A 13,569-nucleotide genomic window follows, 5' to 3' on the forward strand; every position below is an offset into this window, starting at 1 on the left:
CCAGGCACAGAAATGATATCTAAAATTCTAATTTTTATTCCAGTTTCTGAATAAAAAACCTAATAATGGTTGGAAATAACTTTATATCCTTATGATTAGATGTGTCAGAATATATGGATATAAAATTAATTTTTCTAGATTTTTGTTTAATTCTGAAAATGCATATGGGAAAGCACATTACACACAATTGCCTCGGATTTTGTTCTAGCACAGGCAAATTTTTTGTTGATTAATTTTTTGACCACTTGTGATGTATAGTCCATAGATCTGAAGGAATGGTTGTGATTAATAGCATAAAAAGACATAAGTCCTTCTGCTAATGCTAATTTCTTTTCTTCGTCTCCATAAGTTGCTTTCCGAAAAAAATCCCTGTATTTTGGAGGAAGATGCAGCCGTATTTAAATATCTTGTATGTGTGTGTGTCTCCAAGTGCTTTGAAATATCATCCTTCCCACTGTGCAAAATAGAAAATTCACTGTTACATTTCTCAGTTTACCATATAATTGCTTTTAGTTTTTTGTTAATGGGTGTGAATAATTTTTAATAGGGTTGTTGGAGGTTTTCACAAACATGACAAAATCACGCAATGCTGCCCGCATTGGACGCAATCCGGGGCCACAAGTCCGCACACTCCTTTGCAACGGGTCCTGTGATGGCCGAATCTTTCATCTCGCCTTTATTGTTTACTATGACCCCCGCATTATCTTCGAAATGAAGGAACACACCATCTTTTCTCCGATAGGACTTTCGTTGCCGTGTCACCACCGCAGGATGGACCTTCTTTCTGAGCTCGGGTTTGCCTTTCTTGACTGTGGCCATCACCATGTCACCCACGCCGGCAGCGGGCAGTCTGTTCAGCCGGCCCTTGATCCCCTTCCCTTCACAGAGAGGATCTATAGATTTTTGGCTCCCGTGTTGTCAGCACAGTTGATCACCGCTCCCACCGGAAGACCCAGGGAGATCCGGAACTTGGCACCGGAGAACCCACCACGTCCTCGCTTCCACATCGCGAACGCCGGAAAGAGACAGAAAGGAAGTCGGTGCAAAGGACGTTGGGATATGAACGTGGAGGCCGCTTTTGGTTTTTTTTAATAAAAGGAAATTCACTTCTTAGATCATCGTTGAATTTGCATCCTCTTTTCTTACTCATTATGTTAAAAATCTAAAAAATAATTTAAAATTATATTATAAATTATTATATACATATTGCTTAAAAACACAGCAAGCAGGTACATAATTACATGAACATATTTTATTGTTAGTTTATAAATTAAATTAATTTGATTGTTATAAAGTAACTAATTAAAAAAATTATTTAAATTTTAATCCTATATTTCTTCCTGAATAATAACAATACTAACTTGCATTATTCTTTTCTCTGAATTTGCCGTAACATAAGTCGTAAGTGTGTCACTTTCAAGGCCGGTGCTAGACTTTTTTGCCGCCACTATAAAATATATAAATAATACGAGTACTGTCTGCTTAATTCAAGAAAATTTATGTATTTATGAAATAAACAAATAATTTACTTATCTAAATTATCTGAATAGCTGATTTGTTGACATCACTTGTTTAACTAGCAGTAGCACGCAGTATGATGTGTATCGTCTAAGAGACAGTTACAAAATGTTTTCGTCTTTGCCAATGCCAAAAAATGCCATTGTTCATTAAGTCCAAGCAATGATGGTTGAATTCTAACAACTGATCAACAATGTGAACTTTGATAAGCAGTTCTCGATCATCAGTTCTCAACAATTATTTGTTATTACTAAAGTTTAACATTATAAAGTTAACAAAAATAATATAAACTCATATCCTGGCAAAATAGCCACATGGCAGCTGAAAACTGTATATTCCCTTCCCGTTCTCCCGCCGTTCCCTGGCTTGTCGTGTAGTCTTTCCAAAAATCGTGCCTTTTTTAAAACGCCGCGGGACGTGGGACAAATTGTTAAAAATCAGGACTGTCCCACCAAAAGCGGGACGTCTGGTCACCTTAAGCAAAGGGGAAGTCCTGGGCAGTCTTTAGGACACCAATGGCCCTGGCATGGAGGCTGGCAAGTGGTGGCTATTGAGTTCCGTTGGTACCATCTAGGTTGGGATGCTGAGAGGGAGCCCTAGCCCCTCTGTCTGTCCAGGCTCCTTACCAGAGGCCGTGGTTCATTTGCGATGGCTCATCTGAGTAGCTGCTTGGTGCACAGAGAAGGACAAACTCAGCCTCAACTGTGGTTCATGCTTTCTGAGAGTATACAGTAGGAAACGCAGCACTGCTTTCTCTGACAGTGTCCTCCTTTGGGAAAGAGGAAGCCTTTGCTGTGAGAGGCAGGGGAAGGACATGGTGCAAAGACAGGGCCCCGAAGGGGTGGTGGGGTCTGGCACCTGGGGTGCGTAGGAGGAGTCCCTGCCCGTGTGCGTCAGCAGGCCTTGGACTCTTGATCATGCTCAGAATCACCAGGTTAGGAGAAGGCGATTTCTGCAGAAATCCAGCTTGATGGATTGGGCAGTTCTAGGATTGGGCAGTTCTTGGCTAGAGTGTCACTCATGTGGCCACTGCCACATCTTTATCAGTGCAGTATCACCCTTGGCTGCAGTGAACCGTGCTACATTATTCAGGGTGGGCTCAGCTCTCTGAGATTATGTCATTGGCGTTTCAGGTGAAGAACTGACATGGCTTGTACCCACGTTTTCCCTGGGCCTTGGCTAACCAATGAATACAGGTTCTGTCCTGTGAGGAGCTCCTGCCGCCCCCCACTGGCATAGACCCAAGGTCTGCTACACACTCTCCATCCCAGCAGAGTGTCTCTTGCGGAATCCCAAAGGCCCTGTTGGATCAGGGCCCCAAGGCCTTCAGAGCCAGTGCCCGTGTCGTTGCCTGGGCTTTGGGCTGCACAAAGGACAACGCAGGAGCTGAAGGAGTTCACTTTGTGTGCGGTGGAGATCCTGCTGTGCCAGCACCATTCAGATCGTCTGAAAGGGGCTGTTGGTGCCTCCACTCAATGGAACTTGAGCCTCTGGTTGAAAAGCAGTTGTCCATAGGTGGCTGGATTTAATTCCAATGACCTCTTTTTCTAGGAGACTGAAACTTTTGGGGCCTTTATGAGCTTTGGGCAACAGGTTACTGGGGGATTAGCAAAGGATTAGGGACTTTGCTGAGTGAGTAAGTAAGTGAGGGGTACTTTCTGCTAGTGATTGTATCTCACACAGATCTGACCCTGTCACCTCTCAGCGGTTCCATTCCTCTTACAGCCGTGTTTGGAATGGTGTTGTTCAATGATCCTCGATACTAGAATCACCCAGGAAGTGGGTGGTTATCAAACTGTGGATTTCCGGGTTATCTTCTGGACCCATTGAATCAGAGTGCATGCACACCAGGAGACCATGCCCACATTTCAATATCAGGCGCACACACACACCGGAACACCAGGGTCTGGGCAGTGGCTGGCAGAGATGGAGGGGCAGTTTGCCTTCATGATAGTCCCCAGCTGCATGATTCCATGGCTCGGGGACCTATAGTGAAACAGGCTCTCCCGGAGGGTGCTCCTAGATCAAGTCCAAACTGCTTACTGTAAGACTCAACGGGAGGTAGCTCTGCCTGTCTCTCTCTCCTCTTCTCCCTTGGTGGCTGCCCCTGCCGCTTCCCATTGCTAGCCCAACGGATGCGCCTTGAAGAACTTAACCAGGTCTCACCTCCTCTTACAGCTCCCTCTGCCGAGTAAGGGCGCCCTACCATTCCTGCTCCCTTTCTTCTGCTTGCTATTCTCTTCTTCACGTTTAGCTTGGTCATTATTGGGATGCCTCTTCTGCACATCCCTTTGAGGCACTCATGGTGACATATCTTCTGCACATCCCTTTGAGGCACTCACGGTGACACAGAGCCGTGTGTCCTTTCCTTTCTCCCCGCCGAGCTCACGCTTCCAGTGCACACGGTGATTCCTGGCCTTCTGTCGATGCTCAGTAGTTGGAAATGAATCAAGTTCTTTGAAATGAATCAGAGCAAACAAAGCCTGGCGTTTCTTTGGGGGCTGAATAAAACTTCTTAACAGAAGCTGAGCGGGATATATGCGTGGGGGACGTGTTTTGAAACTGCCATCTATCAAGGACAGTGAGAGGATTAAGAAAGAAGACATCACCCCAGGCTATGAGGTTAACCATGTCCACTTAGCTCAAAGTCAAGGTACACATAACATATGCAACAAATTCACCCCCCTCCCCCTGTCCCAAATGAGACACAATGACGGCTGGCTCTCCACTGCTTGGGCCAACCCCCTCCCACCCCCAGGGGAGCTGGAGTGGACTTGCTAGCTGCGCTGGTGGGGAGGAACTCGGATTGAAATGCACAGATGTCCTAGGCTAGGCCATCTAAGGAGGAAGGGCTCATAGTTCAGAGCCCGATGAAGGCCACCGAGGCTGCGTGCTCCTAAATCAAGTAACCATAGAAGGGAGCCGCTGGAATGGGAAGCATGGACAATATTATCATTAAGTTCAGACACCAGACACAAACGGAGCCCCAGAGTTGAAGAGCCTGGGAAAATCTGTTCTCTGGGAGCTCTCAGGATGGCTTGCCAGACCTGTGCAACGAAGCTGCACGTTCAAGGCTTTGTGTGGGGCAGCCGTGTGGAAGGACAGGCGTGGAGGGCAAGGAGCAGGGCACAGAACACCCGGAACTCGGTCCCTTCGTACCAGCCTGCGCTCTCTGACGCTGCTCGTTCCGCGCCTCTCTCTTCCTTCATGTCTGATCCTCCCCAGAGGCAGTCTGATCATGAAACGTAGTGGGTTTTGTGAGTTTGCACCTTGGAAACAGAACACTCCCAGAGTTGGGAGCATCGCCGGGAGGGCCTGCAAGCTCCTCCAGCATCTACCTCCTGCTCCACCGCCACACACCCTTCAACGCTCGCCTGACAGGAATCTCACGTCTGGCCAACCGCATTCACGGAGTCTGGTCCTGGAGGATGAGGGGTGTTGGCTCCGAATATCACTCTGCTCACGGTTCTCTTCTCACTCCCTTAGACCCTGGTGTCGGTAATAGCCATTCTTTCCACCTCGTCAGAGTTGAAGGGCACAGGGTTGGAGCAGCGCTTTCCCATGGAACCACTCTGCTGGGAGCTGTTTCTCTGAGGGGTGCGCAGTCCTGGGGGGGGGGGTGTAGGGGCAGAGGAGCCACTTCCAAGCAAGAAGCTTTTTTCCAGCCCCAGACCTGCTGCCTGGGCCCTTCTCCTCCCCCTAACCTGCTGTTCAGTCCAAGGATCGTCTTTCATGAGTGTTTTAAGTACTCTGTGGAGTATCCCGTTTCTTCCTCTTTGACTGTACAACAGCATAGTCGGACAAGTAGATGCGTGTAGTTTGGGCCTTTGTTTGGGCCCTGTAGGCTCTGGGGCTGGTTCTTTGTAATTAAAAGGAAGCACAATGGGGGTGTTGAGATTTAAACCCAATCCTGTCCCTGACAGTTAATCTTCCTGTGCCCTCAGGCATGTTCCTTGTAGTTTATATCCTTCTATCCCTTTAACTGGCTTTAATAGACCCACTGCCATCCAGGTGATGCTGACTCATAGTGACACTAAATGTCAGGGTGGACCTGCCCTGGGGGTTTTTACTCTTTATGGGAGTAGACAGCCCTGCCTTTCTCCCAAGGAGCCACTGGTGCTTTTAAACTGCGGGCCTTGTGGCTCACAGTCCATTTCGTAGATTAGACCAGGCTCTTTCCTGGGGACACGGATCAGAGTGTTGAAAATGCTTGGTGCTATTGGAACAGAGCATCTTCGATGTCTTCTCAGTTACGTGGCTGCACCCTTGGGCTAATTCCACATTCCTCTCCGTTTCCCCCGTCCCCAGTTTTATAGAATGTGGGGCTCAGTATCTGAATTACTTTCTGCTCGAGCACTAAGCCACTCTGCATGGAAATAGGAATGCCAGGCATGGGCATTTGTTAATTGTGTCTATTTTTAAATGCACAAGGCAGTTCAAGTAGAATGTGCTTACACAAGCGAAAGGTCAATTGCCAAAGAGAGCTGTGTGTATTTCCGGCTGAGGGTCATGCGCTGGGTTAGGCAACACCTGATCTTTGACCCCTGGCAGGTATCCCATACGTAGCTGGTTGGATTTGAGACCTACAATGCCCTGACAACTGCTTGTAGCCTTGAGAATGAGATGACTCTGGGGTTTCAATCCTGAAATAGTCTCTCCACTGACGCATCTGATGGAGCCCAGCAGATTTTCAGGTGCATGGGAAGAGCACGGGTTTTTCTAAGAGCCCAGTTGTTAGCATCCTACCTAGACTTACAGAACATGTTTTTGGGTTCCCGAGGACACTTCTAGACAGGGGGTTCGAGACTGCTGGGGAACGTTAACATCCTAAGCAGGTTCTCAAGTTCCACTGAGTCAGAGAACAAACACAGTCCACTTCCCACTAAGCCAAGCTCCTTCCCTGGGGCAGATCCATGTCCTGCTCCTAACAGCGTGCAGGGTCCCAGGCCCTAGACCAGCTTCACCTTAGACGGTTATTGTTGCTAAGTGACATTAAGATGGTTCCGACCTGTCTCAACAGAACAAGACACTGCCTGGCCTTGCACCAGCCCCACAATTGTTGAGGCCCCTGTCTAGAAGGTCTCATTTTGGGGTGTTGGATGAAATCAAAGCATTGTTTCCATCATATCACTAGATCAACCAAGCTAAGCCGCTTTGTCCCCAGGTCTACACTAATTTAGACTACCACATGGTCCAAGTGATTCCTTGGTGGTGCAGTGGCTAAAGTGCTAGGCTGCTAACACAAAATCTGTGGTTAGAATTCATCAGCCAGAGGCTCTACAGTCCGCTTCTGTAAAGACTTACAGCCCTGGAAACCCTAGGGGGCAGTTCTATTCTGCTCCACTGGGTCACTATGAAACGGAAACAACTTGACAACAATGGGAATAGTCCCAGCTGAATCTTACTGGGCAGCTCCACTCCATACACCTTCAGGAACCCAGGGTCCTTCCATGCATGACTGCCATCCCCCGAGACTGTTCTCCTGGTGGAGCTGGGATGCCCCTCGTCCAAGATGCAGGGGCAGAATGGAAGAAGAGAGTCTGGAGGGCTTGGCACACGTAAACCTAAGGTCAAGGCCACACTGAGCTCCAAGGTGTTGGAGTTGGGTGTTGTAACCCATACATTTGGGTTATGTACCCATATGAGGTCTTAACGGATCTCAATCTGGGGTCTCAAGGATATTGTGTACTCAATTGCTTTGTCAATGTGCATGGATTCTGGTGCATGGCCAGGAGCCTCCCCACCTCCTAGCTTTTAAAATAAACCAGACCCTTTGGGTCTTCCCTTCAAAACCTGACACTGGGACTGACTTCATGGAGGAGTGGCCTGCGCAGTTGCACGAAGTTCTGTACCCCAAAGGGGCCCAAACCAGCACACCCTTGTTGTCACGTCAACTCTGATAGAGTAACACTGCCCCATAAGGTTGCCAAGGCTGCAAGTCTTCGTGGAAGGAGCCGGCCACATCTTTCTCCCTAGGGGCAGGGGTGGGTGCGAACTGCGAACCTTTTGGTCAGCAGAAAAGCAATTTCACCACGGTGTAGCCAGGCTCACAGAGAGGCTTGATGTAAAGTTCTGCGATTGCCACCTTGAAATTCCAAATACTTACTAACATTTTTTTCATTTTGCACTGGAGCCAGCGATTGATGTAGCTAGACATGCCTCCCACGCATTCAATGTGTGATGGAAATGTTTTCTTTAGTGAGGCATCTTGAGGATGCAAGGAACAGATCCACTTCTCAGGAATCTTACCATCTAGCAGATGGATGAGGAAAGCAGAGTTAGTTGCCATTCAACATGCTGCCCACCCATTACTATGACAATTCACACAAATAAGAAATACTCTCTGGTGGCAGAGGGTGGCGGTTAGTGGTTTGAGAGATTAGCCCTGGCTAGGGGCCTTTTAAGTGAATTTTTAATTATTATTTAAACAGAATATTTATTAAGTCTTAAATAGGATGAGGACAAGATAACTTACAGAGATATACGATCTGGATGAGGGAGACCATTAGCCTGAGATCATAATTCTGTCCACAAGTGTGTTGAGATGCAGAACTTTAAAAAAGGACATTCGAGGTCAAAGAAAACTGTCACAAAGACAAGGCTGGTGGCAGAGCGACAGATCCCCGTTACCAGTGGAACTCCTGAAGCGGGGCTGGGGCCTATGATTGGAACACATATGCTACCTTACGCAGAGGGGTTTACAGGATTGGTCCAGTAGCTTCCCCGAAGCTGCCAGGGCCTGACTCCTGATTAGGAAGCACTCAGTATGGGGATCTGCATCAAGGACACACCCAGGTACGCCCGCCCCTGAGAGAGAGTGCCCTTCTGTGGGCTGGCCCAGGGTGTGTGTGGAACTAATCCACTTTTCAATGTACTCTCTCTGAGAGCAAAACGATTTACATCCTTGGTCAATGATCAGAGGGAATTCAGAGGAAGCTTAATCCACGTGGGGGTTCTGCAGGTGAATTTTGGGCTTCCACGGTAATCCATAATCTTTGCGAACCAGGTGTTCAGAATTTAAGCTCCAATACAGTGGTCTCCTCTGAATATGGATTTTATTATTAGTGATCCTTGGATCACATGGACTAATGTGTTCCTTCCAGCTAATGTCGGCTTAGCTGACACCTCACTTAGATGGTGCTTGATGTAAGACAGTCCCATAAGACTCCAGATGCTATACTTTCTGATTCCTCACCACACTTTGCTCAGCACCCATATCTTCAGCGATCACATCTATGCATTATTTTAAGCATGCACGAAATAGAGACTATTACAATTATCTACGTCCCCACCACCTGGTTGTGTCATTTCTTGACCTGTCGTTATGTTTGCGTCAGAGCTTTTTAAGAAACGGAATTATCACAGATATAGTGGGAGTCTTCTTCGTATCTACCTCAGAATTTATTCTCTTCTCTACCCAGAAACAGTTACTTCTTGAGCTTGGCTTTTGTAATTTGCATGCCTATCATAACATTTTTCCTATACATACATATCTATGCCTCTAAATAATGCTTGGGAATTTTTGCAACTTTATTTTTGAGTTAATTTTTGCAAAAATCATTTTGAATATTTTTGAGACTATATAAAATGGCATTATGCATCATCTATTTATTAATACAACAGTTATTTATGGAGTAAGTGCTATGTTGATGCTGATCCTGTTCTTCATGGTACAGAGACACTAGTACCATCCCTTTCTGAATTTTCTGTCACCAGCAATGTAAACTCAATGCTGCCTGAACAAACACCTCTGCCCCACCAACCACTAATGATCTCTGGTTGCTGTATATTTCCTTATGCCATTTGTGAAATTGTACATAGTGTTTTCAGGGTCCATGCATGTTGAAATCATTCTGTTTTGAGATTTATTTTGAAACATACAGGTCTAGTTTGTTCACTTTCATGACTACATAACACCCGATTACTCGAACAGGCCATGATTTTATTAACTCATTCTGTTGGTCAATGTTTTTAACAGCTTATAATTAGATAAAAGACTACCAGGAACAAACGGGAGCATGGGAAGACATTCAAAGTTTCTCTAAAATACACTAGACCTGAGAGTAGCCTGGTTGGGCAAATGGATACGCATGTCTCCAATTTTAGTAGCTATTTCCAAATGGTTGTCCAAATGGATCTTCTCCATGCACATTCTCTCCGAAGACAAGAGCTTGCATTGGAGGCTTGGGGACAGTATACCTAGAAGGGCCTGCTTACACGGAGGACCCTTGGCTGGGGGCTGGGAACTTGGATTTCTGGCATGTTCCCATCCTTTAACACAGCAACACGTGTGCAAACATTGTGGTTTTTGCTGGACGCGGTTTTCCTTCTGGAAGCCTAACGTTTTGGCATGTTCTATGTAGGGGGTGCCTGTGTGGTACTAACGAACCGTGGGCATTGAGTTGCTGACAAGTTTTCCTGGCTGAAACATGGCGCGCACGTCGCTGGGCTTTCCCTGCCAAGCGATGAGTGGGGTCAGGGTGACCCTTGTGTGTGTGGGGGGGGGGTGGGGAGGGAGGAAGCATGAGGGATTTCTCAGGACTTCCATTGTGTTTCCCCTGATGACCTGGCTGTGCTCTTACTACAATCTCACTGTCGCCGTTGTTGTGAGGTGCCATCGAATCGGTTCCAATCCACAGCGCCTCCATGCGCAACAGAGCAGAGGAAGCACTGCCTGGTCCCTCGCCGTCCTCACACATGGACCTAGGCCCAAGCCCCGTGTTGGCGCCATGATGTCAGTCCATCTCCTTGAGGGCCTACCTCTTTTTCTCTGCCCTCCATTCTACCAAGCAGGATGCCCTTCTCCAGGGACATACTTTGGACGTGTTCTTACCACCACCGATACATCTTGGACATTTGGACAACGACATGCTGAGTCCATGGGGGTGGTCCTGGGAACCCCTGTGATAGATACCCTGCCAACAGTGAGCGCTCTCTTGGCCCAGGAGCTTGTCAGACCCGGTATTGTTCAACTTTCCCTCTCCAAGAGTATTGCATTGTTACATTGTTTAAATGGATGGGCACTTCCTTGGTGACTGGTGAGTTTGAGCATCTTTTCATGTTTAGAGACCATTGGAGTTTCCTCTTCTGTGACGTGCCTACTCCTCTTCCTGACTCTGCTTTCATTCCTGGCTATTGGTCTTTTATTGAATTACAGACGTTGTAGATGTCTGTATACCGATTTTGGGGGGTCTCTTTTGCACATCACCCTGTCTGCACTGTCTTTCTTTTTTATAGTGTGTTCTGCTTTATGGAAGTTTTCTTTTTTACATTCTAATGTTTTAAAAAAAACATGCACACGCTGCTCCCCTGCCCCCTCCCAGGTGTGCTTGTGTTGATCTTGTTGTGTGTCTGTTCAGAAGCTGTGTGGCGTAGTCATTAAGGGATCGGGGGCCAAACTAAGTCAGTACCGATCCCAGACCCATCACTATTGCACCGTTTATGTCAAGTTCATTTCCTGGGTCTCAGTAAAATGGAGATCATCATAGATCTTGCTTATCGGATGACTGTAAACATGTATGATCCAATATGTAAAGGACTTGCAAGCGTACACGGCAGCAGAAAGGCATGGGCTGTGTCTTCCCGTCTCGGTCCCTAGGACACTGGAGCGGTGTGTCCCTCTCCTGCCTTTGGTTTCCTGCACCTGCAAGAGAATGAACTCAGTTGTCAGTGTCTGTCAAGCCCAAAGAGATTCCCAAACGGGTGGAAAATGAGAACAGCACCCCGCAAAGCTGTGTGCTTGGAATGCTGTCCGAAAGGGGGTGTCTGTAATGCTTTGCAGATACAATATGACTACTGAAACTCACACGAGCGCAGAATGCTGACTCCCGGTGACTCTGCAGGGCAGGATAGTGCTGGCCCTGTGCGGTTCCGAGACTGTAACTAACGCTTTGTGAAAGAGGGACGCCCTGCGCTTCTCCAGAGGAGCAGCTGGTGACTTTGAGCCACGGCCCTTGCAGACCACAGCCAGCTCATAACCGTGCTACCGCCAGGACCTAGAGCAGCGGTTCTCAACTTGTGGGTCATGACCCCTTAGGGGTCAAACGACCCTTTCACAGGTGTCACCTAAGACCTTCTAAAACACGTATTTCTGATGGTCTTAGGAACTGAGACACTGCTCCTCCATCTGTCTCCAGGCGGGTCTGCTCACATGCAGATACGAACACTCGGCGTGAAGACTGTGACCCATGCTCTACCATGCTTCAAGACAAGATTTCATTTATGTGTCATTAGAAGTAGATATTTCACAATATAAAATTACATATTTTTTGTGATGAATCACTATGGCTTAATTATGTTCAATTTGTAACAATGAAAATACATCCTGCATATCAGATATTTACATGACGATTCATTCCAGTAGCAAAATGATAGTTATGAAGTAGCAACGAAAATAATTTTATGGTTGGAGGTCACTACACATGAGGGACTGTGTGAAAGGGTGGCGGCATTAGGAAGGCTGAGGACCTCTGGCCTAGATGGACTCAAACCTCCAGTCTTTCAGATAGTAGCTGAGCCTGTTAACTGTTTATATCACCTGGTTGTTAGAGGTGCAAGTGAGTCAGCGCGGGCTCAGAGCTCCACAAAGTGACAGATTAGAACTGCCTCATGGTGTCCGCTAGGCTGGAATCTTCAGGGGAGCACCTCATCTGCGGAGTTGCCAGTGAGCTCTAACTGCTACCAGTCCAGCGCTGAATCCCTGTAACACCCAGGGAATCTCCTTTACTTACAAGAGTTTAGAAAGCGGTGAGAGATTCCCAAGAAAGCACAAGGACAGAGGAACTGCTAAGAGAAAGGAGCTTGTGGACCCCAGACCCCAAGGACATGGGCACCCTCCCCAAACGCTCCTCTTGATAGCAGTGGCCCAATTGCTTCTGCTCTGATGTTCCCTTTGCTTTTTGCTTCCTCGGTATTCCCCTCCCCTCTTTCAATCTGCCAGTGGATCCTTTTGGCCCAGTTCTGCCCATCGGTCGATCCCGGATATTTCCTAGTCCACGGCGTCTACCAACCCTGGGAACATCCCCCGGATTCTCCCTGCTTAGTGCTCTTCCCTGTGACATGGTTGGTCCTGAGGGAAACCACAAAGCCATGCAGGCAGCAACAGGGCGACGGATCAGCTGTGCACCCTTGGGTAGCCGTCGGGTAAGTGTTGGACAGCTAACCGCAAGGTCAGCAGTTCAAACCCAACCACCACTCTGAGGGAAAATATGAAGATACTGACAGAAGGATCTGCAGCCTCTGAACCCCTATATATGTGAGTTGGAATTGACTTGATGGCAATGCATATGGGCTTGGTTTTATTGTGAACCCAATTACATATGGCTTAAAAATCATTTTACTGGGGGCTCTTACAGCTCTTACCACAATCCATACATCTATCCATTGTGTCAAGCACATTTGAACATTTGTTGCCATCATCATTCTCAAAAGATTTGCTTTCTACTTGACCCTTGGTATCAGGACATTTCCCCTCCTCTCCCACCTCCCTCCCTCCTTCATAAACCCTTGATAATTTATAATTTTTTTTCATGTCTTACAGCGACTGCTGTCTCCCTTTGAGATAGTTAAGGTTTATTTTGCCAACCTGGTTGGTAAACACATGTGAGATTAATTGAAGGGCGGAGAGATAAATGGCTCGGTGAGCCTCACCTTTCTAGTTCTAGGGTCTCTTGCTTTCTGATGGTTGGACCAGGGTGCAGTTGCCTTAACCAGTTCCCTGCTTTAGCTGGCAAGACTCACTTGCTGCAAGTCATCCCTGAGGAGAAGTCACATGGACCTACCCTGATGCAGCCCTGGGTGCTGGAGCAGCCGTGTGGAGACCTCTGCCAGTGCTGAGATGCTTGCACGCTCACCGATTCGGCTTTCCTCCTGCAGTCGGCGTCATTGAATGCGTTTTGTGAGATTGAGGAGGACTTTGTTGATTGGTGTCAGACATATGGGCTAATGTTGAACTTATGGGCTTGGACAGCACTGGGTTGGGATGCTTTCTTAATGTACACTTACCCTTTTTATAAAACTCTCTCTTATACATAAGAGTTTCTGTGGATTTGT

The 13,569-nt window shown here is 47.3% G+C and overlaps 1 pseudogene; it reads right to left on the reverse strand.

Annotated features, from left to right (window-relative positions):
* Positions 1-524: 524 nt before the first annotated feature.
* LOC142436932 (large ribosomal subunit protein uL14-like) lies at positions 525-1,042 on the reverse strand (annotated as a pseudogene).
* Between the last annotated feature and the right edge of the window lie 12,527 nt (positions 1,043-13,569).

This window comes from Tenrec ecaudatus, chromosome 1 (assembly GCF_050624435.1).
Source record: "Tenrec ecaudatus isolate mTenEca1 chromosome 1, mTenEca1.hap1, whole genome shotgun sequence".
NCBI lineage: Eukaryota > Metazoa > Chordata > Mammalia > Afrosoricida > Tenrecidae > Tenrec > Tenrec ecaudatus.